This window comes from Salmo salar, unplaced genomic scaffold (assembly GCF_965601325.2).
Source record: "Salmo salar unplaced genomic scaffold, fSalSal1 ptg000293l, whole genome shotgun sequence".
NCBI classification, from domain to species: Eukaryota; Metazoa; Chordata; class Actinopteri; order Salmoniformes; family Salmonidae; genus Salmo; species Salmo salar.
Genome location: NW_027675346.1, coordinates 2,585,001 through 2,607,500, shown reverse-complemented (window position 1 = coordinate 2,607,500; position 22,500 = coordinate 2,585,001). Strand labels below are relative to the sequence as shown.

At 43.3% G+C, this 22,500-nt stretch overlaps 62 non-coding genes across 62 annotated transcripts in view; all 62 read right to left on the bottom strand.

Annotated features, from left to right (window-relative positions):
• Positions 1–199: 199 nt before the first annotated feature.
• On the bottom strand, positions 200–318 carry LOC145869350 (5S ribosomal RNA). Its single transcript, XR_014385346.1, has one exon. It is a non-coding gene; the product is annotated as a 5S ribosomal RNA (ribosomal RNA).
• A 409-nt stretch (positions 319–727) lies between these two features.
• Positions 728–846, bottom strand: LOC145873876 (5S ribosomal RNA). The gene has a single exon (XR_014389511.1). It is a non-coding gene; the product is annotated as a 5S ribosomal RNA (ribosomal RNA).
• A 139-nt stretch (positions 847–985) lies between these two features.
• LOC145873875 (5S ribosomal RNA) lies at positions 986–1,104 on the bottom strand. The gene has a single exon (XR_014389510.1). It is a non-coding gene; the product is annotated as a 5S ribosomal RNA (ribosomal RNA).
• A 139-nt stretch (positions 1,105–1,243) lies between these two features.
• LOC145874822 (5S ribosomal RNA) lies at positions 1,244–1,362 on the bottom strand. The gene has a single exon (XR_014390458.1). It is a non-coding gene; the product is annotated as a 5S ribosomal RNA (ribosomal RNA).
• A 409-nt stretch (positions 1,363–1,771) lies between these two features.
• On the bottom strand, positions 1,772–1,890 carry LOC145873874 (5S ribosomal RNA). The gene has a single exon (XR_014389509.1). It is a non-coding gene; the product is annotated as a 5S ribosomal RNA (ribosomal RNA).
• Positions 1,891–2,029: 139 nt separating this feature from the next.
• LOC145872664 (5S ribosomal RNA) lies at positions 2,030–2,148 on the bottom strand. Its single transcript, XR_014388296.1, has one exon. It is a non-coding gene; the product is annotated as a 5S ribosomal RNA (ribosomal RNA).
• A 409-nt stretch (positions 2,149–2,557) lies between these two features.
• LOC145873873 (5S ribosomal RNA) lies at positions 2,558–2,676 on the bottom strand. Its single transcript, XR_014389508.1, has one exon. It is a non-coding gene; the product is annotated as a 5S ribosomal RNA (ribosomal RNA).
• A 139-nt stretch (positions 2,677–2,815) lies between these two features.
• On the bottom strand, positions 2,816–2,934 carry LOC145873872 (5S ribosomal RNA). The gene has a single exon (XR_014389507.1). It is a non-coding gene; the product is annotated as a 5S ribosomal RNA (ribosomal RNA).
• A 139-nt stretch (positions 2,935–3,073) lies between these two features.
• LOC145874821 (5S ribosomal RNA) lies at positions 3,074–3,192 on the bottom strand. The gene has a single exon (XR_014390457.1). It is a non-coding gene; the product is annotated as a 5S ribosomal RNA (ribosomal RNA).
• Positions 3,193–3,601: 409 nt separating this feature from the next.
• On the bottom strand, positions 3,602–3,720 carry LOC145873871 (5S ribosomal RNA). Its single transcript, XR_014389506.1, has one exon. It is a non-coding gene; the product is annotated as a 5S ribosomal RNA (ribosomal RNA).
• Positions 3,721–3,859: 139 nt separating this feature from the next.
• Positions 3,860–3,978, bottom strand: LOC145873870 (5S ribosomal RNA). The gene has a single exon (XR_014389505.1). It is a non-coding gene; the product is annotated as a 5S ribosomal RNA (ribosomal RNA).
• A 139-nt stretch (positions 3,979–4,117) lies between these two features.
• Positions 4,118–4,236, bottom strand: LOC145874820 (5S ribosomal RNA). The gene has a single exon (XR_014390456.1). It is a non-coding gene; the product is annotated as a 5S ribosomal RNA (ribosomal RNA).
• A 409-nt stretch (positions 4,237–4,645) lies between these two features.
• On the bottom strand, positions 4,646–4,764 carry LOC145873868 (5S ribosomal RNA). Its single transcript, XR_014389503.1, has one exon. It is a non-coding gene; the product is annotated as a 5S ribosomal RNA (ribosomal RNA).
• Positions 4,765–4,903: 139 nt separating this feature from the next.
• LOC145872653 (5S ribosomal RNA) lies at positions 4,904–5,022 on the bottom strand. Its single transcript, XR_014388285.1, has one exon. It is a non-coding gene; the product is annotated as a 5S ribosomal RNA (ribosomal RNA).
• Positions 5,023–5,431: 409 nt separating this feature from the next.
• Positions 5,432–5,550, bottom strand: LOC145873867 (5S ribosomal RNA). The gene has a single exon (XR_014389502.1). It is a non-coding gene; the product is annotated as a 5S ribosomal RNA (ribosomal RNA).
• A 139-nt stretch (positions 5,551–5,689) lies between these two features.
• LOC145873866 (5S ribosomal RNA) lies at positions 5,690–5,808 on the bottom strand. Its single transcript, XR_014389501.1, has one exon. It is a non-coding gene; the product is annotated as a 5S ribosomal RNA (ribosomal RNA).
• Positions 5,809–5,947: 139 nt separating this feature from the next.
• LOC145874819 (5S ribosomal RNA) lies at positions 5,948–6,066 on the bottom strand. The gene has a single exon (XR_014390455.1). It is a non-coding gene; the product is annotated as a 5S ribosomal RNA (ribosomal RNA).
• Positions 6,067–6,475: 409 nt separating this feature from the next.
• On the bottom strand, positions 6,476–6,594 carry LOC145873865 (5S ribosomal RNA). Its single transcript, XR_014389500.1, has one exon. It is a non-coding gene; the product is annotated as a 5S ribosomal RNA (ribosomal RNA).
• Positions 6,595–6,733: 139 nt separating this feature from the next.
• On the bottom strand, positions 6,734–6,852 carry LOC145873864 (5S ribosomal RNA). Its single transcript, XR_014389499.1, has one exon. It is a non-coding gene; the product is annotated as a 5S ribosomal RNA (ribosomal RNA).
• Positions 6,853–6,991: 139 nt separating this feature from the next.
• Positions 6,992–7,110, bottom strand: LOC145875027 (5S ribosomal RNA). Its single transcript, XR_014390661.1, has one exon. It is a non-coding gene; the product is annotated as a 5S ribosomal RNA (ribosomal RNA).
• Positions 7,111–7,519: 409 nt separating this feature from the next.
• Positions 7,520–7,638, bottom strand: LOC145867868 (5S ribosomal RNA). Its single transcript, XR_014383861.1, has one exon. It is a non-coding gene; the product is annotated as a 5S ribosomal RNA (ribosomal RNA).
• A 139-nt stretch (positions 7,639–7,777) lies between these two features.
• Positions 7,778–7,896, bottom strand: LOC145873863 (5S ribosomal RNA). The gene has a single exon (XR_014389498.1). It is a non-coding gene; the product is annotated as a 5S ribosomal RNA (ribosomal RNA).
• A 139-nt stretch (positions 7,897–8,035) lies between these two features.
• Positions 8,036–8,154, bottom strand: LOC145874817 (5S ribosomal RNA). Its single transcript, XR_014390453.1, has one exon. It is a non-coding gene; the product is annotated as a 5S ribosomal RNA (ribosomal RNA).
• Positions 8,155–8,563: 409 nt separating this feature from the next.
• Positions 8,564–8,682, bottom strand: LOC145873862 (5S ribosomal RNA). Its single transcript, XR_014389497.1, has one exon. It is a non-coding gene; the product is annotated as a 5S ribosomal RNA (ribosomal RNA).
• Positions 8,683–8,821: 139 nt separating this feature from the next.
• On the bottom strand, positions 8,822–8,940 carry LOC145873861 (5S ribosomal RNA). The gene has a single exon (XR_014389496.1). It is a non-coding gene; the product is annotated as a 5S ribosomal RNA (ribosomal RNA).
• A 409-nt stretch (positions 8,941–9,349) lies between these two features.
• Positions 9,350–9,468, bottom strand: LOC145873860 (5S ribosomal RNA). Its single transcript, XR_014389495.1, has one exon. It is a non-coding gene; the product is annotated as a 5S ribosomal RNA (ribosomal RNA).
• A 139-nt stretch (positions 9,469–9,607) lies between these two features.
• LOC145873859 (5S ribosomal RNA) lies at positions 9,608–9,726 on the bottom strand. Its single transcript, XR_014389494.1, has one exon. It is a non-coding gene; the product is annotated as a 5S ribosomal RNA (ribosomal RNA).
• A 139-nt stretch (positions 9,727–9,865) lies between these two features.
• LOC145874816 (5S ribosomal RNA) lies at positions 9,866–9,984 on the bottom strand. Its single transcript, XR_014390452.1, has one exon. It is a non-coding gene; the product is annotated as a 5S ribosomal RNA (ribosomal RNA).
• Positions 9,985–10,393: 409 nt separating this feature from the next.
• Positions 10,394–10,512, bottom strand: LOC145873857 (5S ribosomal RNA). Its single transcript, XR_014389492.1, has one exon. It is a non-coding gene; the product is annotated as a 5S ribosomal RNA (ribosomal RNA).
• A 139-nt stretch (positions 10,513–10,651) lies between these two features.
• Positions 10,652–10,770, bottom strand: LOC145873856 (5S ribosomal RNA). The gene has a single exon (XR_014389491.1). It is a non-coding gene; the product is annotated as a 5S ribosomal RNA (ribosomal RNA).
• A 139-nt stretch (positions 10,771–10,909) lies between these two features.
• LOC145874815 (5S ribosomal RNA) lies at positions 10,910–11,028 on the bottom strand. Its single transcript, XR_014390451.1, has one exon. It is a non-coding gene; the product is annotated as a 5S ribosomal RNA (ribosomal RNA).
• Positions 11,029–11,437: 409 nt separating this feature from the next.
• Positions 11,438–11,556, bottom strand: LOC145873855 (5S ribosomal RNA). The gene has a single exon (XR_014389490.1). It is a non-coding gene; the product is annotated as a 5S ribosomal RNA (ribosomal RNA).
• A 139-nt stretch (positions 11,557–11,695) lies between these two features.
• Positions 11,696–11,814, bottom strand: LOC145873854 (5S ribosomal RNA). The gene has a single exon (XR_014389489.1). It is a non-coding gene; the product is annotated as a 5S ribosomal RNA (ribosomal RNA).
• A 139-nt stretch (positions 11,815–11,953) lies between these two features.
• Positions 11,954–12,072, bottom strand: LOC145874814 (5S ribosomal RNA). Its single transcript, XR_014390450.1, has one exon. It is a non-coding gene; the product is annotated as a 5S ribosomal RNA (ribosomal RNA).
• Positions 12,073–12,481: 409 nt separating this feature from the next.
• LOC145873853 (5S ribosomal RNA) lies at positions 12,482–12,600 on the bottom strand. The gene has a single exon (XR_014389488.1). It is a non-coding gene; the product is annotated as a 5S ribosomal RNA (ribosomal RNA).
• Positions 12,601–12,739: 139 nt separating this feature from the next.
• Positions 12,740–12,858, bottom strand: LOC145873852 (5S ribosomal RNA). The gene has a single exon (XR_014389487.1). It is a non-coding gene; the product is annotated as a 5S ribosomal RNA (ribosomal RNA).
• A 139-nt stretch (positions 12,859–12,997) lies between these two features.
• On the bottom strand, positions 12,998–13,116 carry LOC145874813 (5S ribosomal RNA). Its single transcript, XR_014390449.1, has one exon. It is a non-coding gene; the product is annotated as a 5S ribosomal RNA (ribosomal RNA).
• A 409-nt stretch (positions 13,117–13,525) lies between these two features.
• Positions 13,526–13,644, bottom strand: LOC145873851 (5S ribosomal RNA). Its single transcript, XR_014389486.1, has one exon. It is a non-coding gene; the product is annotated as a 5S ribosomal RNA (ribosomal RNA).
• A 139-nt stretch (positions 13,645–13,783) lies between these two features.
• Positions 13,784–13,902, bottom strand: LOC145873850 (5S ribosomal RNA). The gene has a single exon (XR_014389485.1). It is a non-coding gene; the product is annotated as a 5S ribosomal RNA (ribosomal RNA).
• A 139-nt stretch (positions 13,903–14,041) lies between these two features.
• On the bottom strand, positions 14,042–14,160 carry LOC145875026 (5S ribosomal RNA). Its single transcript, XR_014390660.1, has one exon. It is a non-coding gene; the product is annotated as a 5S ribosomal RNA (ribosomal RNA).
• Positions 14,161–14,569: 409 nt separating this feature from the next.
• On the bottom strand, positions 14,570–14,688 carry LOC145867867 (5S ribosomal RNA). Its single transcript, XR_014383860.1, has one exon. It is a non-coding gene; the product is annotated as a 5S ribosomal RNA (ribosomal RNA).
• Positions 14,689–14,827: 139 nt separating this feature from the next.
• Positions 14,828–14,946, bottom strand: LOC145873849 (5S ribosomal RNA). Its single transcript, XR_014389484.1, has one exon. It is a non-coding gene; the product is annotated as a 5S ribosomal RNA (ribosomal RNA).
• A 139-nt stretch (positions 14,947–15,085) lies between these two features.
• Positions 15,086–15,204, bottom strand: LOC145874811 (5S ribosomal RNA). The gene has a single exon (XR_014390447.1). It is a non-coding gene; the product is annotated as a 5S ribosomal RNA (ribosomal RNA).
• Positions 15,205–15,613: 409 nt separating this feature from the next.
• Positions 15,614–15,732, bottom strand: LOC145873848 (5S ribosomal RNA). Its single transcript, XR_014389483.1, has one exon. It is a non-coding gene; the product is annotated as a 5S ribosomal RNA (ribosomal RNA).
• A 139-nt stretch (positions 15,733–15,871) lies between these two features.
• Positions 15,872–15,990, bottom strand: LOC145873846 (5S ribosomal RNA). The gene has a single exon (XR_014389481.1). It is a non-coding gene; the product is annotated as a 5S ribosomal RNA (ribosomal RNA).
• Positions 15,991–16,399: 409 nt separating this feature from the next.
• LOC145873845 (5S ribosomal RNA) lies at positions 16,400–16,518 on the bottom strand. The gene has a single exon (XR_014389480.1). It is a non-coding gene; the product is annotated as a 5S ribosomal RNA (ribosomal RNA).
• A 139-nt stretch (positions 16,519–16,657) lies between these two features.
• On the bottom strand, positions 16,658–16,776 carry LOC145868267 (5S ribosomal RNA). The gene has a single exon (XR_014384262.1). It is a non-coding gene; the product is annotated as a 5S ribosomal RNA (ribosomal RNA).
• A 409-nt stretch (positions 16,777–17,185) lies between these two features.
• Positions 17,186–17,304, bottom strand: LOC145867866 (5S ribosomal RNA). The gene has a single exon (XR_014383859.1). It is a non-coding gene; the product is annotated as a 5S ribosomal RNA (ribosomal RNA).
• A 139-nt stretch (positions 17,305–17,443) lies between these two features.
• On the bottom strand, positions 17,444–17,562 carry LOC145873844 (5S ribosomal RNA). Its single transcript, XR_014389479.1, has one exon. It is a non-coding gene; the product is annotated as a 5S ribosomal RNA (ribosomal RNA).
• A 409-nt stretch (positions 17,563–17,971) lies between these two features.
• LOC145873485 (5S ribosomal RNA) lies at positions 17,972–18,090 on the bottom strand. The gene has a single exon (XR_014389120.1). It is a non-coding gene; the product is annotated as a 5S ribosomal RNA (ribosomal RNA).
• Positions 18,091–18,229: 139 nt separating this feature from the next.
• LOC145873843 (5S ribosomal RNA) lies at positions 18,230–18,348 on the bottom strand. The gene has a single exon (XR_014389478.1). It is a non-coding gene; the product is annotated as a 5S ribosomal RNA (ribosomal RNA).
• Positions 18,349–18,757: 409 nt separating this feature from the next.
• Positions 18,758–18,876, bottom strand: LOC145874593 (5S ribosomal RNA). The gene has a single exon (XR_014390229.1). It is a non-coding gene; the product is annotated as a 5S ribosomal RNA (ribosomal RNA).
• Positions 18,877–19,015: 139 nt separating this feature from the next.
• Positions 19,016–19,134, bottom strand: LOC145873842 (5S ribosomal RNA). The gene has a single exon (XR_014389477.1). It is a non-coding gene; the product is annotated as a 5S ribosomal RNA (ribosomal RNA).
• Positions 19,135–19,543: 409 nt separating this feature from the next.
• Positions 19,544–19,662, bottom strand: LOC145873841 (5S ribosomal RNA). Its single transcript, XR_014389476.1, has one exon. It is a non-coding gene; the product is annotated as a 5S ribosomal RNA (ribosomal RNA).
• A 139-nt stretch (positions 19,663–19,801) lies between these two features.
• On the bottom strand, positions 19,802–19,920 carry LOC145868266 (5S ribosomal RNA). Its single transcript, XR_014384261.1, has one exon. It is a non-coding gene; the product is annotated as a 5S ribosomal RNA (ribosomal RNA).
• Positions 19,921–20,329: 409 nt separating this feature from the next.
• LOC145867865 (5S ribosomal RNA) lies at positions 20,330–20,448 on the bottom strand. The gene has a single exon (XR_014383858.1). It is a non-coding gene; the product is annotated as a 5S ribosomal RNA (ribosomal RNA).
• Positions 20,449–20,587: 139 nt separating this feature from the next.
• On the bottom strand, positions 20,588–20,706 carry LOC145873840 (5S ribosomal RNA). The gene has a single exon (XR_014389475.1). It is a non-coding gene; the product is annotated as a 5S ribosomal RNA (ribosomal RNA).
• Positions 20,707–20,845: 139 nt separating this feature from the next.
• Positions 20,846–20,964, bottom strand: LOC145874810 (5S ribosomal RNA). The gene has a single exon (XR_014390446.1). It is a non-coding gene; the product is annotated as a 5S ribosomal RNA (ribosomal RNA).
• A 409-nt stretch (positions 20,965–21,373) lies between these two features.
• LOC145869678 (5S ribosomal RNA) lies at positions 21,374–21,492 on the bottom strand. The gene has a single exon (XR_014385674.1). It is a non-coding gene; the product is annotated as a 5S ribosomal RNA (ribosomal RNA).
• Positions 21,493–21,631: 139 nt separating this feature from the next.
• On the bottom strand, positions 21,632–21,750 carry LOC145868265 (5S ribosomal RNA). The gene has a single exon (XR_014384260.1). It is a non-coding gene; the product is annotated as a 5S ribosomal RNA (ribosomal RNA).
• Positions 21,751–22,159: 409 nt separating this feature from the next.
• LOC145867864 (5S ribosomal RNA) lies at positions 22,160–22,278 on the bottom strand. The gene has a single exon (XR_014383857.1). It is a non-coding gene; the product is annotated as a 5S ribosomal RNA (ribosomal RNA).
• A 139-nt stretch (positions 22,279–22,417) lies between these two features.
• Positions 22,418–22,500, bottom strand: part of LOC145873839 (5S ribosomal RNA) — a 119-nt gene continuing 36 nt past the window's right edge. Inside the window, exon 1 of the ribosomal RNA XR_014389474.1 lies at positions 22,418–22,500. This exon is cut by the window's right edge and continues 36 nt beyond it. This is a non-coding gene — a ribosomal RNA (5S ribosomal RNA).

Below are 22,500 nucleotides of genomic sequence, written 5' to 3'. Positions count from 1 at the left end.
TAAAGCACACACAAGCTGCATTCAGCAACAATATTCTTGTTTGTCTTATAAATACAAGGCAGATGCTAATTGAAAACACAAGGAAATTTGATCCTATTAAAAAGGCAGGAAGCTGCATTTTGTCAATTCATCATTAAATGCTTACTACAAGGCAGTGTTGCTGATGAAATAGTGCAAGAGCACACCCTCGTGGACAAAATGCTTACAGCACCTGGTATTCCCAGGCGGTCTCCCATCCAAGTACTAACCAGGCCCGACCCTGCTTAGCTTCCTAGATCAGACGAGATCGGGCGTACCCAGGCTGGTATGGCCGTAAGCGAGAATCAATCTCTTGCTACAACATATATAGTCAAAGTGAGTGTGATAAACAGACATTGCATTTTCACCAATTAGATAAGCAGCTTGAACTTTGTGTCACTGAAAAAGTAGAAGAAATTACAAACACTGTTCCCATCACTTTTTAGCACAGGTAGTTGGATAAAATACAAACTTTATTTCTTTTCATCATTTGAACAGGGCAAAGGAGCACAAAGCACACACAAGCTGCATTCAGCAACAATATTCTTGTTTGTCTTATAAATACAAGGCAGATGCTAATTGAAAACACAAGGAAATTTGATCCTATTAAAAAGGCAGGAAGCTGCATTTAGTCAATTCATCATTAAATGCTTACTACAAGGCAGTGTTGCTGATGAAATAGTGCAGGGGCACACCCTCGTGGACAAAATGCTTACAGCACCTGGTATTCCCAGGCGGTCTCCCATCCAAGTACTAACCAGGCCCGACCCTGCTTAGCTTCCGAGATCAGACGAGATCGGGCGTACCCAGGCTGGTATGGCCGTAAGCGAGAAACAATCTCTTGCTACAACATATATAGTCAAAGTGAATCTGATAAAACAGACATTTAGTCAATTCATCATTAAATGCTTAATACAAGGCAGTGTTGCTGATGAAATAGTGCAAGAGCACACCCTCGTGGACAAAATGCTTACAGCACCTGGTATTCCCAGGCGGTCTCCCATCCAAGTACTAACCAGGCCCGACCCTGCTTAGCTTCCGAGATCAGACGAGATCGGGCGTACCCAGGCTGGTATGGCCGTAAGCGAGAAACAATCTCTTGCTACAACATATATAGTCAAAGTGAGTCTGATAAAACAGACATTTAGTCAATTCATCATTAAATGCTTAATACAAGGCAGTGTTGCTGATGAAATAGTGCAAGAGCACACCCTCGTGGACAAAATGCTTACAGCACCTGGTATTCCCAGGCGGTCTCCCATCCAAGTACTAACCAGGCCCGACCCTGCTTAGCTTCCGAGATCAGACGAGATCGGGGGTACTCAGGCTGGTATGGCCGTAAGCGAGAAACAATCTCTTGCTACAACATATATAGTCAAAGTGAGTGTGATAAACAGACATTGCATTTTCACCAATTAGATAAGCAGCTTGAACTTTGTGTCACTGAAAAAGTAGAAGAAATTACAAACACTGTTCCCATCACTTTTTAGCACAGGTAGTTGGATAAAATACAAACTTTATTTCCTTTCATCATTTGAACAGGGCAAAGGAGCACAAAGCACACACAAGCTGCATTCAGCAACAATATTCTTGTTTGTCTTATAAATACAAGGCAGATGCTAATTGAAAACACAAGGAAATTTGATCCTATTAAAAAGGCAGGAAGCTGCATTTAGTCAATTCATCATTAAATGCTTACTACAAGGCAGTGTTGCTGATGAAATAGTGCAGGGGCACACCCTCGTGGACAAAATGCTTACAGCACCTGGTATTCCCAGGCGGTCTCCCATCCAAGTACTAACCAGGCCCGACCCTGCTTAGCTTCCGAGATCAGACGAGATCGGGCGTACCCAGGCTGGTATGGCCGTAAGCGAGAAACAATCTCTTGCTACAACATATATAGTCAAAGTGAGTCTGATAAAACAGACATTTAGTCAATTCATCATTAAATGCTTAATACAAGGCAGTGTTGCTGATGAAATAGTGCAAGAGCACACCCTCGTGGACAAAATGCTTACAGCACCTGGTATTCCCAGGCGGTCTCCCATCCCAGTACTAACCAGGCCCGACCCTGCTTAGCTTCCGAGATCAGACGAGATCGGGCGTACCCAGGCTGGTATGGCCGTAAGCGAGAAACAATCTCTTGCTACAACATATATAGTCAAAGTGAGTGTGATAAACAGACATTGCATTTTCACCAATTAGATAAGCAGCTTGAACTTTGTGTCACTGAAAAAGTAGAAGAAATTACAAACACTGTTCCCATCACTTTTTAGCACAGGTAGTTGGATAAAATACAAACTTTATTTCCTTTCATCATTTGAACAGGGCAAAGGAGCACAAAGCACACACAAGCTGCATTCAGCAACAATATTCTTGTTTGTCTTATAAATACAAGGCAGATGCTAATTGAAAACACAAGGAAATTTGATCCTATTAAAAAGGCAGGAAGCTGCATTTAGTCAATTCATCATTAAATGCTTACTACAAGGCAGTGTTGCTGATGAAATAGTGCAGGGGCACACCCTCGTGGACAAAATGCTTACAGCACCTGGTATTCCCAGGCGGTCTCCCATCCAAGTACTAACCAGGCCCGACCCTGCTTAGCTTCCGAGATCAGACGAGATCGGGCGTACCCAGGCTGGTATGGCCGTAAGCGAGAAACAATCTCTTGCTACAACATATATAGTCAAAGTGAATCTGATAAAACAGACATTTAGTCAATTCATCATTAAATGCTTAATACAAGGCAGTGTTGCTGATGAAATAGTGCAAGAGCACACCCTCGTGGACAAAATGCTTACAGCACCTGGTATTCCCAGGCGGTCTCCCATCCAAGTACTAACCAGGCCCGACCCTGCTTAGCTTCCGAGATCAGACGAGATCGGGCGTACCCAGGCTGGTATGGCCGTAAGCGAGAAACAATCTCTTGCTACAACATATATAGTCAAAGTGAGTCTGATAAAACAGACATTTAGTCAATTCATCATTAAATGCTTAATACAAGGCAGTGTTGCTGATGAAATAGTGCAAGAGCACACCCTCGTGGACAAAATGCTTACAGCACCTGGTATTCCCAGGCGGTCTCCCATCCAAGTACTAACCAGGCCCGACCCTGCTTAGCTTCCGAGATCAGACGAGATCGGGGGTACTCAGGCTGGTATGGCCGTAAGCGAGAAACAATCTCTTGCTACAACATATATAGTCAAAGTGAGTGTGATAAACAGACATTGCATTTTCACCAATTAGATAAGCAGCTTGAACTTTGTGTCACTGAAAAAGTAGAAGAAATTACAAACACTGTTCCCATCACTTTTTAGCACAGGTAGTTGGATAAAATACAAACTTTATTTCCTTTCATCATTTGAACAGGGCAAAGGAGCACAAAGCACACACAAGCTGCATTCAGCAACAATATTCTTGTTTGTCTTATAAATACAAGGCAGATGCTAATTGAAAACACAAGGAAATTTGATCCTATTAAAAAGGCAGGAAGCTGCATTTAGTCAATTCATCATTAAATGCTTACTACAAGGCAGTGTTGCTGATGAAATAGTGCAGGGGCACACCCTCGTGGACAAAATGCTTACAGCACCTGGTATTCCCAGGCGGTCTCCCATCCAAGTACTAACCAGGCCCGACCCTGCTTAGCTTCCGAGATCAGACGAGATCGGGCGTACCCAGGCTGGTATGGCCGTAAGCGAGAAACAATCTCTTGCTACAACATATATAGTCAAAGTGAATCTGATAAAACAGACATTTAGTCAATTCATCATTAAATGCTTAATACAAGGCAGTGTTGCTGATGAAATAGTGCAAGAGCACACCCTCGTGGACAAAATGCTTACAGCACCTGGTATTCCCAGGCGGTCTCCCATCCAAGTACTAACCAGGCCCGACCCTGCTTAGCTTCCGAGATCAGACGAGATCGGGCGTACCCAGGCTGGTATGGCCGTAAGCGAGAAACAATCTCTTGCTACAACATATATAGTCAAAGTGAGTCTGATAAAACAGACATTTAGTCAATTCATCATTAAATGCTTAATACAAGGCAGTGTTGCTGATGAAATAGTGCAAGAGCACACCCTCGTGGACAAAATGCTTACAGCACCTGGTATTCCCAGGCGGTCTCCCATCCAAGTACTAACCAGGCCCGACCCTGCTTAGCTTCCGAGATCAGACGAGATCGGGGGTACTCAGGCTGGTATGGCCGTAAGCGAGAAACAATCTCTTGCTACAACATATATAGTCAAAGTGAGTGTGATAAACAGACATTGCATTTTCACCAATTAGATAAGCAGCTTGAACTTTGTGTCACTGAAAAAGTAGAAGAAATTACAAACACTGTTCCCATCACTTTTTAGCACAGGTAGTTGGATAAAATACAAACTTTATTTCCTTTCATCATTTGAACAGGGCAAAGGAGCACAAAGCACACACAAGCTGCATTCAGCAACAATATTCTTGTTTGTCTTATAAATACAAGGCAGATGCTAATTGAAAACACAAGGAAATTTGATCCTATTAAAAAGGCAGGAAGCTGCATTTAGTCAATTCATCATTAAATGCTTACTACAAGGCAGTGTTGCTGATGAAATAGTGCAGGGGCACACCCTCGTGGACAAAATGCTTACAGCACCTGGTATTCCCAGGCGGTCTCCCATCCAAGTACTAACCAGGCCCGACCCTGCTTAGCTTCCGAGATCAGACGAGATCGGGCGTACCCAGGCTGGTATGGCCGTAAGCGAGAAACAATCTCTTGCTACAACATATATAGTCAAAGTGAGTCTGATAAAACAGACATTTAGTCAATTCATCATTAAATGCTTAATACAAGGCAGTGTTGCTGATGAAATAGTGCAAGAGCACACCCTCGTGGACAAAATGCTTACAGCACCTGGTATTCCCAGGCGGTCTCCCATCCCAGTACTAACCAGGCCCGACCCTGCTTAGCTTCCGAGATCAGACGAGATCGGGCGTACCCAGGCTGGTATGGCCGTAAGCGAGAAACAATCTCTTGCTACAACATATATAGTCAAAGTGAGTGTGATAAACAGACATTGCATTTTCACCAATTAGATAAGCAGCTTGAACTTTGTGTCACTGAAAAAGTAGAAGAAATTACAAACACTGTTCCCATCACTTTTTAGCACAGGTAGTTGGATAAAATACAAACTTTATTTCCTTTCATCATTTGAACAGGGCAAAGGAGCACAAAGCACACACAAGCTGCATTCAGCAACAATATTCTTGTTTGTCTTATAAATACAAGGCAGATGCTAATTGAAAACACAAGGAAATTTGATCCTATTAAAAAGGCAGGAAGCTGCATTTAGTCAATTCATCATTAAATGCTTACTACAAGGCAGTGTTGCTGATGAAATAGTGCAGGGGCACACCCTCGTGGACAAAATGCTTACAGCACCTGGTATTCCCAGGCGGTCTCCCATCCAAGTACTAACCAGGCCCGACCCTGCTTAGCTTCCGAGATCAGACGAGATCGGGCGTACCCAGGCTGGTATGGCCGTAAGCGAGAAACAATCTCTTGCTACAACATATATAGTCAAAGTGAATCTGATAAAACAGACATTTAGTCAATTCATCATTAAATGCTTAATACAAGGCAGTGTTGCTGATGAAATAGTGCAAGAGCACACCCTCGTGGACAAAATGCTTACAGCACCTGGTATTCCCAGGCGGTCTCCCATCCAAGTACTAACCAGGCCCGACCCTGCTTAGCTTCCGAGATCAGACGAGATCGGGCGTACCCAGGCTGGTATGGCCGTAAGCGAGAAACAATCTCTTGCTACAACATATATAGTCAAAGTGAGTCTGATAAAACAGACATTTAGTCAATTCATCATTAAATGCTTAATACAAGGCAGTGTTGCTGATGAAATAGTGCAAGAGCACACCCTCGTGGACAAAATGCTTACAGCACCTGGTATTCCCAGGCGGTCTCCCATCCAAGTACTAACCAGGCCCGACCCTGCTTAGCTTCCGAGATCAGACGAGATCGGGGGTACTCAGGCTGGTATGGCCGTAAGCGAGAAACAATCTCTTGCTACAACATATATAGTCAAAGTGAGTGTGATAAACAGACATTGCATTTTCACCAATTAGATAAGCAGCTTGAACTTTGTGTCACTGAAAAAGTAGAAGAAATTACAAACACTGTTCCCATCACTTTTTAGCACAGGTAGTTGGATAAAATACAAACTTTATTTCCTTTCATCATTTGAACAGGGCAAAGGAGCACAAAGCACACACAAGCTGCATTCAGCAACAATATTCTTGTTTGTCTTATAAATACAAGGCAGATGCTAATTGAAAACACAAGGAAATTTGATCCTATTAAAAAGGCAGGAAGCTGCATTTAGTCAATTCATCATTAAATGCTTACTACAAGGCAGTGTTGCTGATGAAATAGTGCAGGGGCACACCCTCGTGGACAAAATGCTTACAGCACCTGGTATTCCCAGGCGGTCTCCCATCCAAGTACTAACCAGGCCCGACCCTGCTTAGCTTCCGAGATCAGACGAGATCGGGCGTACCCAGGCTGGTATGGCCGTAAGCGAGAAACAATCTCTTGCTACAACATATATAGTCAAAGTGAATCTGATAAAACAGACATTTAGTCAATTCATCATTAAATGCTTAATACAAGGCAGTGTTGCTGATGAAATAGTGCAAGAGCACACCCTCGTGGACAAAATGCTTACAGCACCTGGTATTCCCAGGCGGTCTCCCATCCAAGTACTAACCAGGCCCGACCCTGCTTAGCTTCCGAGATCAGACGAGATCGGGCGTACCCAGGCTGGTATGGCCGTAAGCGAGAAACAATCTCTTGCTACAACATATATAGTCAAAGTGAGTCTGATAAAACAGACATTTAGTCAATTCATCATTAAATGCTTAATACAAGGCGGTGTTGCTGATGAAATAGTGCAAGAGCACACCCTCGTGGACAAAATGCTTACAGCACCTGGTATTCCCAGGCGGTCTCCCATCCAAGTACTAACCAGGCCCGACCCTGCTTAGCTTCCGAGATCAGACGAGATCGGGGGTACTCAGGCTGGTATGGCTGTAAGCGAGAAACAATCTCTTGCTACAACATATATAGTCAAAGTGAGTGTGATAAACAGACATTGCATTTTCACCAATTAGATAAGCAGCTTGAACTTTGTGTCACTGAAAAAGTAGAAGAAATTACAAACACTGTTCCCATCACTTTTTAGCACAGGTAGTTGGATAAAATACAAACTTTATTTCCTTTCATCATTTGAACAGGGCAAAGGAGCACAAAGCACACACAAGCTGCATTCAGCAACAATATTCTTGTTTGTCTTATAAATACAAGGCAGATGCTAATTGAAAACACAAGGAAATTTGATCCTATTAAAAAGGCAGGAAGCTGCATTTAGTCAATTCATCATTAAATGCTTACTACAAGGCATTGTTGCTGATGAAATAGTGCAGGGGCACACCCTCGTGGACAAAATGCTTACAGCACCTGGTATTCCCAGGCGGTCTCCCATCCAAGTACTAACCAGGCCCGACCCTGCTTAGCTTCCAAGATCAGACGAGATCGGGCGTACCCAGGCTGGTATGGCCGTAAGCGAGAAACAATCTCTTGCTACAACATATATAGTCAAAGTGAATCTGATAAAACAGACATTTAGTCAATTCATCATTAAATGCTTAATACAAGGCAGTGTTGCTGATGAAATAGTGCAAGAGCACACCCTCGTGGACAAAATGCTTACAGCACCTGGTATTCCCAGGCGGTCTCCCATCCAAGTACTAACCAGGCCCGACCCTGCTTAGCTTCCGAGATCAGACGAGATCGGGCGTACCCAGGCTGGTATGGCCGTAAGCGAGAAACAATCTCTTGCTACAACATATATAGTCAAAGTGAGTCTGATAAAACAGACATTTAGTCAATTCATCATTAAATGCTTAATACAAGGCAGTGTTGCTGATGAAATAGTGCAAGAGCACACCCTCGTGGACAAAATGCTTACAGCACCTGGTATTCCCAGGCGGTCTCCCATCCAAGTACTAACCAGGCCCGACCCTGCTTAGCTTCCGAGATCAGACGAGATCGGGGGTACTCAGGCTGGTATGGCCGTAAGCGAGAAACAATCTCTTGCTACAACATATATAGTCAAAGTGAGTGTGATAAACAGACATTGCATTTTCACCAATTAGATAAGCAGCTTGAACTTTGTGTCACTGAAAAAGTAGAAGAAATTACAAACATTGTTCCCATCACTTTTTAGCACAGGTAGTTGGATAAAATACAAACTTTATTTCCTTTCATCATTTGAACAGGGCAAAGGAGCACAAAGCACACACAAGCTGCATTCAGCAACAATATTCTTGTTTGTCTTATAAATACAAGGCAGATGCTAATTGAAAACACAAGGAAATTTGATCCTATTAAAAAGGCAGGAAGCTGCATTTAGTCAATTCATCATTAAATGCTTACTACAAGGCAGTGTTGCTGATGAAATAGTGCAGGGGCACACCCTCGTGGACAAAATGCTTACAGCACCTGGTATTCCCAGGCGGTCTCCCATCCAAGTACTAACCAGGCCCGACCCTGCTTAGCTTCCGAGATCAGACGAGATCGGGCGTACCCAGGCTGGTATGGCCGTAAGCGAGAAACAATCTCTTGCTACAACATATATAGTCAAAGTGAGTCTGATAAAACAGACATTTAGTCAATTCATCATTAAATGCTTAATACAAGGCAGTGTTGCTGATGAAATAGTGCAAGAGCACACCCTCGTGGACAAAATGCTTACAGCACCTGGTATTCCCAGGCGGTCTCCCATCCAAGTACTAACCAGGCCCGACCCTGCTTAGCTTCCGAGATCAGACGAGATCGGGCGTACCCAGGCTGGTATGGCCGTAAGCGAGAAACAATCTCTTGCTACAACATATATAGTCAAAGTGAGTGTGATAAACAGACATTGCATTTTCACCAATTAGATAAGCAGCTTGAACTTTGTGTCACTGAAAAAGTAGAAGAAATTACAAACACTGTTCCCATCACTTTTTAGCACAGGTAGTTGGATAAAATACAAACTTTATTTCCTTTCATCATTTGAACAGGGCAAAGGAGCACAAAGCACACACAAGCTGCATTCAGCAACAATATTCTTGTTTGTCTTATAAATACAAGGCAGATGCTAATTGAAAACACAAGGAAATTTGATCCTATTAAAAAGGCAGGAAGCTGCATTTAGTCAATTCATCATTAAATGCTTACTACAAGGCAGTGTTGCTGATGAAATAGTGCAGGGGCACACCCTCGTGGACAAAATGCTTACAGCACCTGGTATTCCCAGGCGGTCTCCCATCCAAGTACTAACCAGGCCCGACCCTGCTTAGCTTCCGAGATCAGACGAGATCGGGCGTACCCAGGCTGGTATGGCCGTAAGCGAGAAACAATCTCTTGCTACAACATATATAGTCAAAGTGAATCTGATAAAACAGACATTTAGTCAATTCATCATTAAATGCTTAATACAAGGCAGTGTTGCTGATGAAATAGTGCAAGAGCACACCCTCGTGGACAAAATGCTTACAGCACCTGGTATTCCCAGGCGGTCTCCCATCCAAGTACTAACCAGGCCCGACCCTGCTTAGCTTCCGAGATCAGACGAGATCGGGCGTACCCAGGCTGGTATGGCCGTAAGCGAGAAACAATCTCTTGCTACAACATATATAGTCAAAGTGAGTCTGATAAAACAGACATTTAGTCAATTCATCATTAAATGCTTAATACAAGGCAGTGTTGCTGATGAAATAGTGCAAGAGCACACCCTCGTGGACAAAATGCTTACAGCACCTGGTATTCCCAGGCGGTCTCCCATCCAAGTACTAACCAGGCCCGACCCTGCTTAGCTTCCGAGATCAGACGAGATCGGGGGTACTCAGGCTGGTATGGCCGTAAGCGAGAAACAATCTCTTGCTACAACATATATAGTCAAAGTGAGTGTGATAAACAGACATTGCATTTTCACCAATTAGATAAGCAGCTTGAACTTTGTGTCACTGAAAAAGTAGAAGAAATTACAAACACTGTTCCCATCACTTTTTAGCACAGGTAGTTGGATAAAATACAAACTTTATTTCCTTTCATCATTTGAACAGGGCAAAGGAGCACAAAGCACACACAAGCTGCATTCAGCAACAATATTCTTGTTTGTCTTATAAATACAAGGCAGATGCTAATTGAAAACACAAGGAAATTTGATCCTATTAAAAAGGCAGGAAGCTGCATTTAGTCAATTCATCATTAAATGCTTACTACAAGGCAGTGTTGCTGATGAAATAGTGCAGGGGCACACCCTCGTGGACAAAATGCTTACAGCACCTGGTATTCCCAGGCGGTCTCCCATCCAAGTACTAACCAGGCCCGACCCTGCTTAGCTTCCGAGATCAGACGAGATCGGGCGTACCCAGGCTGGTATGGCCGTAAGCGAGAAACAATCTCTTGCTACAACATATATAGTCAAAGTGAATCTGATAAAACAGACATTTAGTCAATTCATCATTAAATGCTTAATACAAGGCAGTGTTGCTGATGAAATAGTGCAAGAGCACACCCTCGTGGACAAAATGCTTACAGCACCTGGTATTCCCAGGCGGTCTCCCATCCAAGTACTAACCAGGCCCGACCCTGCTTAGCTTCCGAGATCAGACGAGATCGGGCGTACCCAGGCTGGTATGGCCGTAAGCGAGAAACAATCTCTTGCTACAACATATATAGTCAAAGTGAGTCTGATAAAACAGACATTTAGTCAATTCATCATTAAATGCTTAATACAAGGCGGTGTTGCTGATGAAATAGTGCAAGAGCACACCCTCGTGGACAAAATGCTTACAGCACCTGGTATTCCCAGGCGGTCTCCCATCCAAGTACTAACCAGGCCCGACCCTGCTTAGCTTCCGAGATCAGACGAGATCGGGGGTACTCAGGCTGGTATGGCCGTAAGCGAGAAACAATCTCTTGCTACAACATATATAGTCAAAGTGAGTGTGATAAACAGACATTGCATTTTCACCAATTAGATAAGCAGCTTGAACTTTGTGTCACTGAAAAAGTAGAAGAAATTACAAACACTGTTCCCATCACTTTTTAGCACAGGTAGTTGGATAAAATACAAACTTTATTTCCTTTCATCATTTGAACAGGGCAAAGGAGCACAAAGCACACACAAGCTGCATTCAGCAACAATATTCTTGTTTGTCTTATAAATACAAGGCAGATGCTAATTGAAAACACAAGGAAATTTGATCCTATTAAAAAGGCAGGAAGCTGCATTTAGTCAATTCATCATTAAATGCTTACTACAAGGCAGTGTTGCTGATGAAATAGTGCAGGGGCACACCCTCGTGGACAAAATGCTTACAGCACCTGGTATTCCCAGGCGGTCTCCCATCCAAGTACTAACCAGGCCCGACCCTGCTTAGCTTCCGAGATCAGACGAGATCGGGCGTACCCAGGCTGGTATGGCCGTAAGCGAGAAACAATCTCTTGCTACAACATATATAGTCAAAGTGAATCTGATAAAACAGACATTTAGTCAATTCATCATTAAATGCTTAATACAAGGCAGTGTTGCTGATGAAATAGTGCAAGAGCACACCCTCGTGGACAAAATGCTTACAGCACCTGGTATTCCCAGGCGGTCTCCCATCCAAGTACTAACCAGGCCCGACCCTGCTTAGCTTCCGAGATCAGACGAGATCGGGCGTACCCAGGCTGGTATGGCCGTAAGCGAGAAACAATCTCTTGCTACAACATATATAGTCAAAGTGAGTCTGATAAAACAGACATTTAGTCAATTCATCATTAAATGCTTAATACAAGGCAGTGTTGCTGATGAAATAGTGCAAGAGCACACCCTCGTGGACAAAATGCTTACAGCACCTGGTATTCCCAGGCGGTCTCCCATCCAAGTACTAACCAGGCCCGACCCTGCTTAGCTTCCGAGATCAGACGAGATCGGGGGTACTCAGGCTGGTATGGCCGTAAGCGAGAAACAATCTCTTGCTACAACATATATAGTCAAAGTGAGTGTGATAAACAGACATTGCATTTTCACCAATTAGATAAGCAGCTTGAACTTTGTGTCACTGAAAAAGTAGAAGAAATTACAAACACTGTTCCCATCACTTTTTAGCACAGGTAGTTGGATAAAATACAAACTTTATTTCCTTTCATCATTTGAACAGGGCAAAGGAGCACAAAGCACACACAAGCTGCATTCAGCAACAATATTCTTGTTTGTCTTATAAATACAAGGCAGATGCTAATTGAAAACACAAGGAAATTTGATCCTATTAAAAAGGCAGGAAGCTGCATTTAGTCAATTCATCATTAAATGCTTACTACAAGGCAGTGTTGCTGATGAAATAGTGCAGGGGCACACCCTCGTGGACAAAATGCTTACAGCACCTGGTATTCCCAGGCGGTCTCCCATCCAAGTACTAACCAGGCCCGACCCTGCTTAGCTTCCGAGATCAGACGAGATCGGGCGTACCCAGGCTGGTATGGCCGTAAGCGAGAAACAATCTCTTGCTACAACATATATAGTCAAAGTGAATCTGATAAAACAGACATTTAGTCAATTCATCATTAAATGCTTAATACAAGGCAGTGTTGCTGATGAAATAGTGCAAGAGCACACCCTCGTGGACAAAATGCTTACAGCACCTGGTATTCCCAGGCGGTCTCCCATCCAAGTACTAACCAGGCCCGACCCTGCTTAGCTTCCGAGATCAGACGAGATCGGGCGTACCCAGGCTGGTATGGCCGTAAGCGAGAAACAATCTCTTGCTACAACATATATAGTCAAAGTGAGTCTGATAAAACAGACATTTAGTCAATTCATCATTAAATGCTTAATACAAGGCGGTGTTGCTGATGAAATAGTGCAAGAGCACACCCTCGTGGACAAAATGCTTACAGCACCTGGTATTCCCAGGCGGTCTCCCATCCAAGTACTAACCAGGCCCGACCCTGCTTAGCTTCCGAGATCAGACGAGATCGGGGGTACTCAGGCTGGTATGGCCGTAAGCGAGAAACAATCTCTTGCTACAACATATATAGTCAAAGTGAGTGTGATAAACAGACATTGCATTTTCACCAATTAGATAAGCAGCTTGAACTTTGTGTCACTGAAAAAGTAGAAGAAATTACAAACACTGTTCCCATCACTTTTTAGCACAGGTAGTTGGATAAAATACAAACTTTATTTCCTTTCATCATTTGAACAGGGCAAAGGAGCACAAAGCACACACAAGCTGCATTCAGCAACAATATTCTTGTTTGTCTTATAAATACAAGGCAGATGCTAATTGAAAACACAAGGAAATTTGATCCTATTAAAAAGGCAGGAAGCTGCATTTAGTCAATTCATCATTAAATGCTTACTACAAGGCAGTGTTGCTGATGAAATAGTGCAGGGGCACACCCTCGTGGACAAAATGCTTACAGCACCTGGTATTCCCAGGCGGTCTCCCATCCAAGTACTAACCAGGCCCGACCCTGCTTAGCTTCCGAGATCAGACGAGATCGGGCGTACCCAGGCTGGTATGGCCGTAAGCGAGAAACAATCTCTTGCTACAACATATATAGTCAAAGTGAATCTGATAAAACAGACATTTAGTCAATTCATCATTAAATGCTTAATACAAGGCAGTGTTGCTGATGAAATAGTGCAAGAGCACACCCTCGTGGACAAAATGCTTACAGCACCTGGTATTCCCAGGCGGTCTCCCATCCAAGTACTAACCAGGCCCGACCCTGCTTAGCTTCCGAGATCAGACGAGATCGGGCGTACCCAGGCTGGTATGGCCGTAAGCGAGAAACAATCTCTTGCTACAACATATATAGTCAAAGTGAGTCTGATAAAACAGACATTTAGTCAATTCATCATTAAATGCTTAATACAAGGCGGTGTTGCTGATGAAATAGTGCAAGAGCACACCCTCGTGGACAAAATGCTTACAGCACCTGGTATTCCCAGGCGGTCTCCCATCCAAGTACTAACCAGGCCCGACCCTGCTTAGCTTCCGAGATCAGACGAGATCGGGGGTACTCAGGCTGGTATGGCTGTAAGCGAGAAACAATCTCTTGCTACAACATATATAGTCAAAGTGAGTGTGATAAACAGACATTGCATTTTCACCAATTAGATAAGCAGCTTGAACTTTGTGTCACTGAAAAAGTAGAAGAAATTACAAACACTGTTCCCATCACTTTTTAGCACAGGTAGTTGGATAAAATACAAACTTTATTTCCTTTCATCATTTGAACAGGGCAAAGGAGCACAAAGCACACACAAGCTGCATTCAGCAACAATATTCTTGTTTGTCTTATAAATACAAGGCAGATGCTAATTGAAAACACAAGGAAATTTGATCCTATTAAAAAGGCAGGAAGCTGCATTTAGTCAATTCATCATTAAATGCTTACTACAAGGCATTGTTGCTGATGAAATAGTGCAGGGGCACACCCTCGTGGACAAAATGCTTACAGCACCTGGTATTCCCAGGCGGTCTCCCATCCAAGTACTAACCAGGCCCGACCCTGCTTAGCTTCCAAGATCAGACGAGATCGGGCGTACCCAGGCTGGTATGGCCGTAAGCGAGAAACAATCTCTTGCTACAACATATATAGTCAAAGTGAATCTGATAAAACAGACATTTAGTCAATTCATCATTAAATGCTTAATACAAGGCAGTGTTGCTGATGAAATAGTGCAAGAGCACACCCTCGTGGACAAAATGCTTACAGCACCTGGTATTCCCAGGCGGTCTCCCATCCAAGTACTAACCAGGCCCGACCCTGCTTAGCTTCCGAGATCAGACGAGATCGGGCGTACCCAGGCTGGTATGGCCGTAAGCGAGAAACAATCTCTTGCTACAACATATATAGTCAAAGTGAGTCTGATAAAACAGACATTTAGTCAATTCATCATTAAATGCTTAATACAAGGCAGTGTTGCTGATGAAATAGTGCAAGAGCACACCCTCGTGGACAAAATGCTTACAGCACCTGGTATTCCCAGGCGGTCTCCCATCCAAGTACTAACCAGGCCCGACCCTGCTTAGCTTCCGAGATCAGACGAGATCGGGGGTACTCAGGCTGGTATGGCCGTAAGCGAGAAACAATCTCTTGCTACAACATATATAGTCAAAGTGAGTGTGATAAACAGACATTGCATTTTCACCAATTAGATAAGCAGCTTGAACTTTGTGTCACTGAAAAAGTAGAAGAAATTACAAACACTGTTCCCATCACTTTTTAGCACAGGTAGTTGGATAAAATACAAACTTTATTTCCTTTCATCATTTGAACAGGGCAAAGGAGCACAAAGCACACACAAGCTGCATTCAGCAACAATATTCTTGTTTGTCTTATAAATACAAGGCAGATGCTAATTGAAAACACAAGGAAATTTGATCCTATTAAAAAGGCAGGAAGCTGCATTTAGTCAATTCATCATTAAATGCTTACTACAAGGCAGTGTTGCTGATGAAATAGTGCAGGGGCACACCCTCGTGGACAAAATGCTTACAGCACCTGGTATTCCCAGGCGGTCTCCCATCCAAGTACTAACCAGGCCCGACCCTGCTTAGCTTCCGAGATCAGACGAGATCGGGCGTACCCAGGCTGGTATGGCCGTAAGCGAGAAACAATCTCTTGCTACAACATATATAGTCAAAGTGAGTCTGATAAAACAGACATTTAGTCAATTCATCATTAAATGCTTAATACAAGGCAGTGTTGCTGATGAAATAGTGCAAGAGCACACCCTCGTGGACAAAATGCTTACAGCACCTGGTATTCCCAGGCGGTCTCCCATCCAAGTACTAACCAGGCCCGACCCTGCTTAGCTTCCGAGATCAGACGAGATCGGGCGTACCCAGGCTGGTATGGCCGTAAGCGAGAAACAATCTCTTGCTACAACATATATAGTCAAAGTGAGTGTGATAAACAGACATTGCATTTTCACCAATTAGATAAGCAGCTTGAACTTTGTGTCACTGAAAAAGTAGAAGAAATTACAAACACTGTTCCCATCACTTTTTAGCACAGGTAGTTGGATAAAATACAAACTTTATTTCCTTTCATCATTTGAACAGGGCAAAGGAGCACAAAGCACACACAAGCTGCATTCAGCAACAATATTCTTGTTTGTCTTATAAATACAAGGCAGATGCTAATTGAAAACACAAGGAAATTTGATCCTATTAAAAAGGCAGGAAGCTGCATTTAGTCAATTCATCATTAAATGCTTACTACAAGGCAGTGTTGCTGATGAAATAGTGCAGGGGCACACCCTCGTGGACAAAATGCTTACAGCACCTGGTATTCCCAGGCGGTCTCCCATCCAAGTACTAACCAGGCCCGACCCTGCTTAGCTTCCGAGATCAGACGAGATCGGGCGTACCCAGGCTGGTATGGCCGTAAGCGAGAAACAATCTCTTGCTACAACATATATAGTCAAAGTGAATCTGATAAAACAGACATTTAGTCAATTCATCATTAAATGCTTAATACAAGGCAGTGTTGCTGATGAAATAGTGCAAGAGCACACCCTCGTGGACAAAATGCTTACAGCACCTGGTATTCCCAGGCGGTCTCCCATCCAAGTATTAACCAGGCCCGACCCTGCTTAGCTTCCGAGATCAGACGAGATCGGGCGTACCCAGGCTGGTATGGCCGTAAGCGAGAAACAATCTCTTGCTACAACATATATAGTCAAAGTGAGTGTGATAAACAGACATTGCATTTTCACCAATTAGATAAGCAGCTTGAACTTTGTGTCACTGAAAAAGTAGAAGAAATTACAAACACTGTTCCCATCACTTTTTAGCACAGGTAGTTGGATAAAATACAAACTTTATTTCCTTTCATCATTTGAACAGGGCAAAGGAGCACAAAGCACACACAAGCTGCATTCAGCAACAATATTCTTGTTTGTCTTATAAATACAAGGCAGATGCTAATTGAAAACACAAGGAAATTTGATCCTATTAAAAAGGCAGGAAGCTGCATTTAGTCAATTCATCATTAAATGCTTACTACAAGGCAGTGTTGCTGATGAAATAGTGCAGGGGCACACCCTCGTGGACAAAATGCTTACAGCACCTGGTATTCCCAGGCGGTCTCCCATCCAAGTACTAACCAGGCCCGACCCTGCTTAGCTTCCAAGATCAGACGAGATCGGGCGTACCCAGGCTGGTATGGCCGTAAGCGAGAAACAATCTCTTGCTACAACATATATAGTCAAAGTGAGTCTGATAAAACAGACATTTAGTCAATTCATCATTAAATGCTTAATACAAGGCAGTGTTGCTGATGAAATAGTGCAAGAGCACACCCTCGTGGACAAAATGCTTACAGCACCTGGTATTCCCAGGCGGTCTCCCATCCAAGTACTAACCAGGCCCGACCCTGCTTAGCTTCCGAGATCAGACGAGATCGGGCGTACCCAGGCTGGTATGGCCGTAAGCGAGAAACAATCTCTTGCTACAACATATATAGTCAAAGTGAGTGTGATAAACAGACATTGCATTTTCACCAATTAGATAAGCAGCTTGAACTTTGTGTCACTGAAAAAGTAGAAGAAATTACAAACACTGTTCCCATCACTTTTTAGCACAGGTAGTTGGATAAAATACAAACTTTATTTCCTTTCATCATTTGAACAGGGCAAAGGAGCACAAAGCACACACAAGCTGCATTCAGCAACAATATTCTTGTTTGTCTTATAAATACAAGGCAGATGCTAATTGAAAACACAAGGAAATTTGATCCTATTAAAAAGGCAGGAAGCTGCATTTAGTCAATTCATCATTAAATGCTTACTACAAGGCAGTGTTGCTGATGAAATAGTGCAGGGGCACACCCTCGTGGACAAAATGCTTACAGCACCTGGTATTCCCAGGCGGTCTCCCATCCAAGTACTAACCAGGCCCGAACCTGCTTAGCTTCCGAGATCAGACGAGATCGGGCGTACCCAGGCTGGTATGGCCGTAAGCGAGAAACAATCTCTTGCTACAACATATATAGTCAAAGTGAGTCTGATAAAACAGACATTTAGTCAATTCATCATTAAATGCTTAATACAAGGCAGTGTTGCTGATGAAATAGTGCAAGAGCACACCCTCGTGGACAAAATGCTTACAGCACCTGGTATTCCCAGGCGGTCTCCCATCCAAGTACTAACCAGGCCCGACCCTGCTTAGCTTCCGAGATCAGACGAGATCGGGCGTACCCAGGCTGGTATGGCCGTAAGCGAGAAACAATCTCTTGCTACAACATATATAGTCAAAGTGAGTGTGATAAACAGACATTGCATTTTCACCAATTAGATAAGCAGCTTGAACTTTGTGTCACTGAAAAAGTAGAAGAAATTACAAACACTGTTCCCATCACTTTTTAGCACAGGTAGTTGGATAAAATACAAACTTTATTTCCTTTCATCATTTGAACAGGGCAAAGGAGCACAAAGCACACACAAGCTGCATTCAGCAACAATATTCTTGTTTGTCTTATAAATACAAGGCAGATGCTAATTGAAAACACAAGGAAATTTGATCCTATTAAAAAGGCAGGAAGCTGCATTTAGTCAATTCATCATTAAATGCTTACTACAAGGCAGTGTTGCTGATGAAATAGTGCAGGGGCACACCCTCGTGGACAAAATGCTTACAGCACCTGGTATTCCCAGGCGGTCTCCCATCCTGGTACTAACCAGGCCCGACCCTGCTTAGCTTCCGAGATCAGACGAGATCGGGCGTACCCAGGCTGGTATGGCCGTAAGCGAGAAACAATCTCTTGCTACAACATATATAGTCAAAGTGAATCTGATAAAACAGACATTTAGTCAATTCATCATTAAATGCTTAATACAAGGCAGTGTTGCTGATGAAATAGTGCAAGAGCACACCCTCGTGGACAAAATGCTTACAGCACCTGGTATTCCCAGGCGGTCTCCCATCCAAGTACTAACCAGGCCCGACCCTGCTTAGCTTCCGAGATCAGACGAGATCGGGCGTACCCAGGCTGGTATGGCCGTAAGCGAGAAACAATCTCTTGCTACAACATATATAGTCAAAGTGAGTGTGATAAACAGACATTGCATTTTCACCAATTAGATAAGCAGCTTGAACTTTGTGTCACTGAAAAAGTAGAAGAAATTACAAACACTGTTCCCATCACTTTTTAGCACAGGTAGTTGGATAAAATACAAACTTTATTTCCTTTCATCATTTGAACAGGGCAAAGGAGCACAAAGCACACACAAGCTGCATTCAGCAACAATATTCTTGTTTGTCTTATAAATACAAGGCAGATGCTAATTGAAAACACAAGGAAATTTGATCCTATTAAAAAGGCAGGAAGCTGCATTTAGTCAATTCATCATTAAATGCTTACTACAAGGCAGTGTTGCTGATGAAATAGTGCAGGGGCACACCCTCGTGGACAAAATGCTTACAGCACCTGGTATTCCCAGGCGGTCTCCCATCCAAGTACTAACCAGGCCCGACCCTGCTTAGCTTCCGAGATCAGACGAGATCGGGCGTACCCAGGCTGGTATGGCCGTAAGCGAGAAACAATCTCTTGCTACAACATATATAGTCAAAGTGAATCTGATAAAACAGACATTTAGTCAATTCATCATTAAATGCTTAATACAAGGCAGTGTTGCTGATGAAATAGTGCAAGAGCACACCCTCGTGGACAAAATGCTTACAGCACCTGGTATTCCCAGGCGGTCTCCCATCCAAGTATTAACCAGGCCCGACCCTGCTTAGCTTCCGAGATCAGACGAGATCGGGCGTACCCAGGCTGGTATGGCCGTAAGCGAGAAACAATCTCTTGCTACAACATATATAGTCAAAGTGAGTGTGATAAACAGACATTGCATTTTCACCAATTAGATAAGCAGCTTGAACTTTGTGTCACTGAAAAAGTAGAAGAAATTACAAACACTGTTCCCATCACTTTTTAGCACAGGTAGTTGGATAAAATACAAACTTTATTTCCTTTCATCATTTGAACAGGGCAAAGGAGCACAAAGCACACACAAGCTGCATTCAGCAACAATATTCTTGTTTGTCTTATAAATACAAGGCAGATGCTAATTGAAAACACAAGGAAATTTGATCCTATTAAAAAGGCAGGAAGCTGCATTTAGTCAATTCATCATTATATGCTTACTACAAGGCAGTGTTGCTGATGAAATAGTGCAGGGGCACACCCTCGTGGACAAAATGCTTACAGCACCTGGTATTCCCAGGCGGTCTCCCATCCAAGTACTAACCAGGCCCGACCCTGCTTAGCTTCCAAGATCAGACGAGATCGGGCGTACCCAGGCTGGTATGGCCGTAAGCGAGAAACAATCTCTTGCTACAACATATATAGTCAAAGTGAATCTGATAAAACAGACATTTAGTCAATTCATCATTAAATGCTTAATACAAGGCAGTGTTGCTGATGAAATAGTGCAAGAGCACACCCTCGTGGACAAAATGCTTACAGCACCTGGTATTCCCAGGCGGTCTCCCATCCAAGTACTAACCAGGCCCGACCCTGCTTAGCTTCCGAGATCAGACGAGATCGGGCGTACCCAGGCTGGTATGGCCGTAAGCGAGAAACAATCTCTTGCTACAACATATATAGTCAAAGTGAGTCTGATAAAACAGACATTTAGTCAATTCATCATTAAATGCTTAATACAAGGCAGTGTTGCTGATGAAATAGTGCAAGAGCACACCCTCGTGGACAAAATGCTTACAGCACCTGGTATTCCCAGGCGGTCTCCCATCCAAGTACTAACCAGGCCCGACCCTGCTTAGCTTCCGAGATCAGACGAGATCGGGGGTACTCAGGCTGGTATGGCCGTAAGCGAGAAACAATCTCTTGCTACAACATATATAGTCAAAGTCAGTGTGATAAACAGACATTGCATTTTCACCAATTAGATAAGCAGCTTGAACTTTGTGTCACTGAAAAAGTAGAAGAAATTACAAACACTGTTCCCATCACTTTTTAGCACAGGTAGTTGGATAAAATACAAACTTTATTTCCTTTCATCATTTGAACAGGGCAAAGGAGCACAAAGCACACACAAGCTGCATTCAGCAACAATATTCTTGTTTGTCTTATAAATACAAGGCAGATGCTAATTGAAAACACAAGGAAATTTGATCCTATTAAAAAGGCAGGAAGCTGCATTTAGTCAATTCATCATTAAATGCTTACTACAAGGCAGTGTTGCTGATGAAATAGTGCAGGGGCACACCCTCGTGGACAAAATGCTTACAGCACCTGGTATTCCCAGGCGGTCTCCCATCCAAGTACTAACCAGGCCCGACCCTGCTTAGCTTCCGAGATCAGACGAGATGGGGCGTACCCAGGCTGGTATGGCCGTAAGCGAGAAACAATCTCTTGCTACAACATATATAGTCAAAGTGAATCTGATAAAACAGACATTTAGTCAATTCATCATTAAATGCTTAATACAAGGCAGTGTTGCTGATGAAATAGTGCAAGAGCACACCCTCGTGGACAAAATGCTTACAGCACCTGGTATTCCCAGGCGGTCTCCCATCCAAGTATTAACCAGGCCCGACCCTGCTTAGCTTCCGAGATCAGACGAGATCGGGCGTACCCAGGCTGGTATGGCCGTAAGCGAGAAACAATCTCTTGCTACAACATATATAGTCAAAGTGAGTGTGATAAACAGACATTGCATTTTCACCAATTAGATAAGCAGCTTGAACTTTGTGTCACTGAAAAAGTAGAAGAAATTACAAACACTGTTCCCATCACTTTTTAGCACAGGTAGTTGGATAAAATACAAACTTTATTTCCTTTCATCATTTGAACAGGGCAAAGGAGCACAAAGCACACACAAGCTGCATTCAGCAACAATATTCTTGTTTGTCTTATAAATACAAGGCAGATGCTAATTGAAAACACAAGGAAATTTGATCCTATTAAAAAGGCAGGAAGCTGCATTTAGTCAATTCATCATTAAATGCTTACTACAAGGCAGTGTTGCTGATGAAATAGTGCAGGGGCACACCCTCGTGGACAAAATGCTTACAGCACCTGGTATTCCCAGGCGGTCTCCCATCCAAGTACTAACCAGGCCCGACCCTGCTTAGCTTCCAAGATCAGACGAGATCGGGCGTACCCAGGCTGGTATGGCCGTAAGCGAGAAACAATCTCTTGCTACAACATATATAGTCAAAGTGAATCTGATAAAACAGACATTTAGTCAATTCATCATTAAATGCTTAATACAAGGCAGTGTTGCTGATGAAATAGTGCAAGAGCACACCCTCGTGGACAAAATGCTTACAGCACCTGGTATTCCCAGGCGGTCTCCCATCCAAGTACTAACCAGGCCCGACCCTGCTTAGCTTCCGAGATCAGAC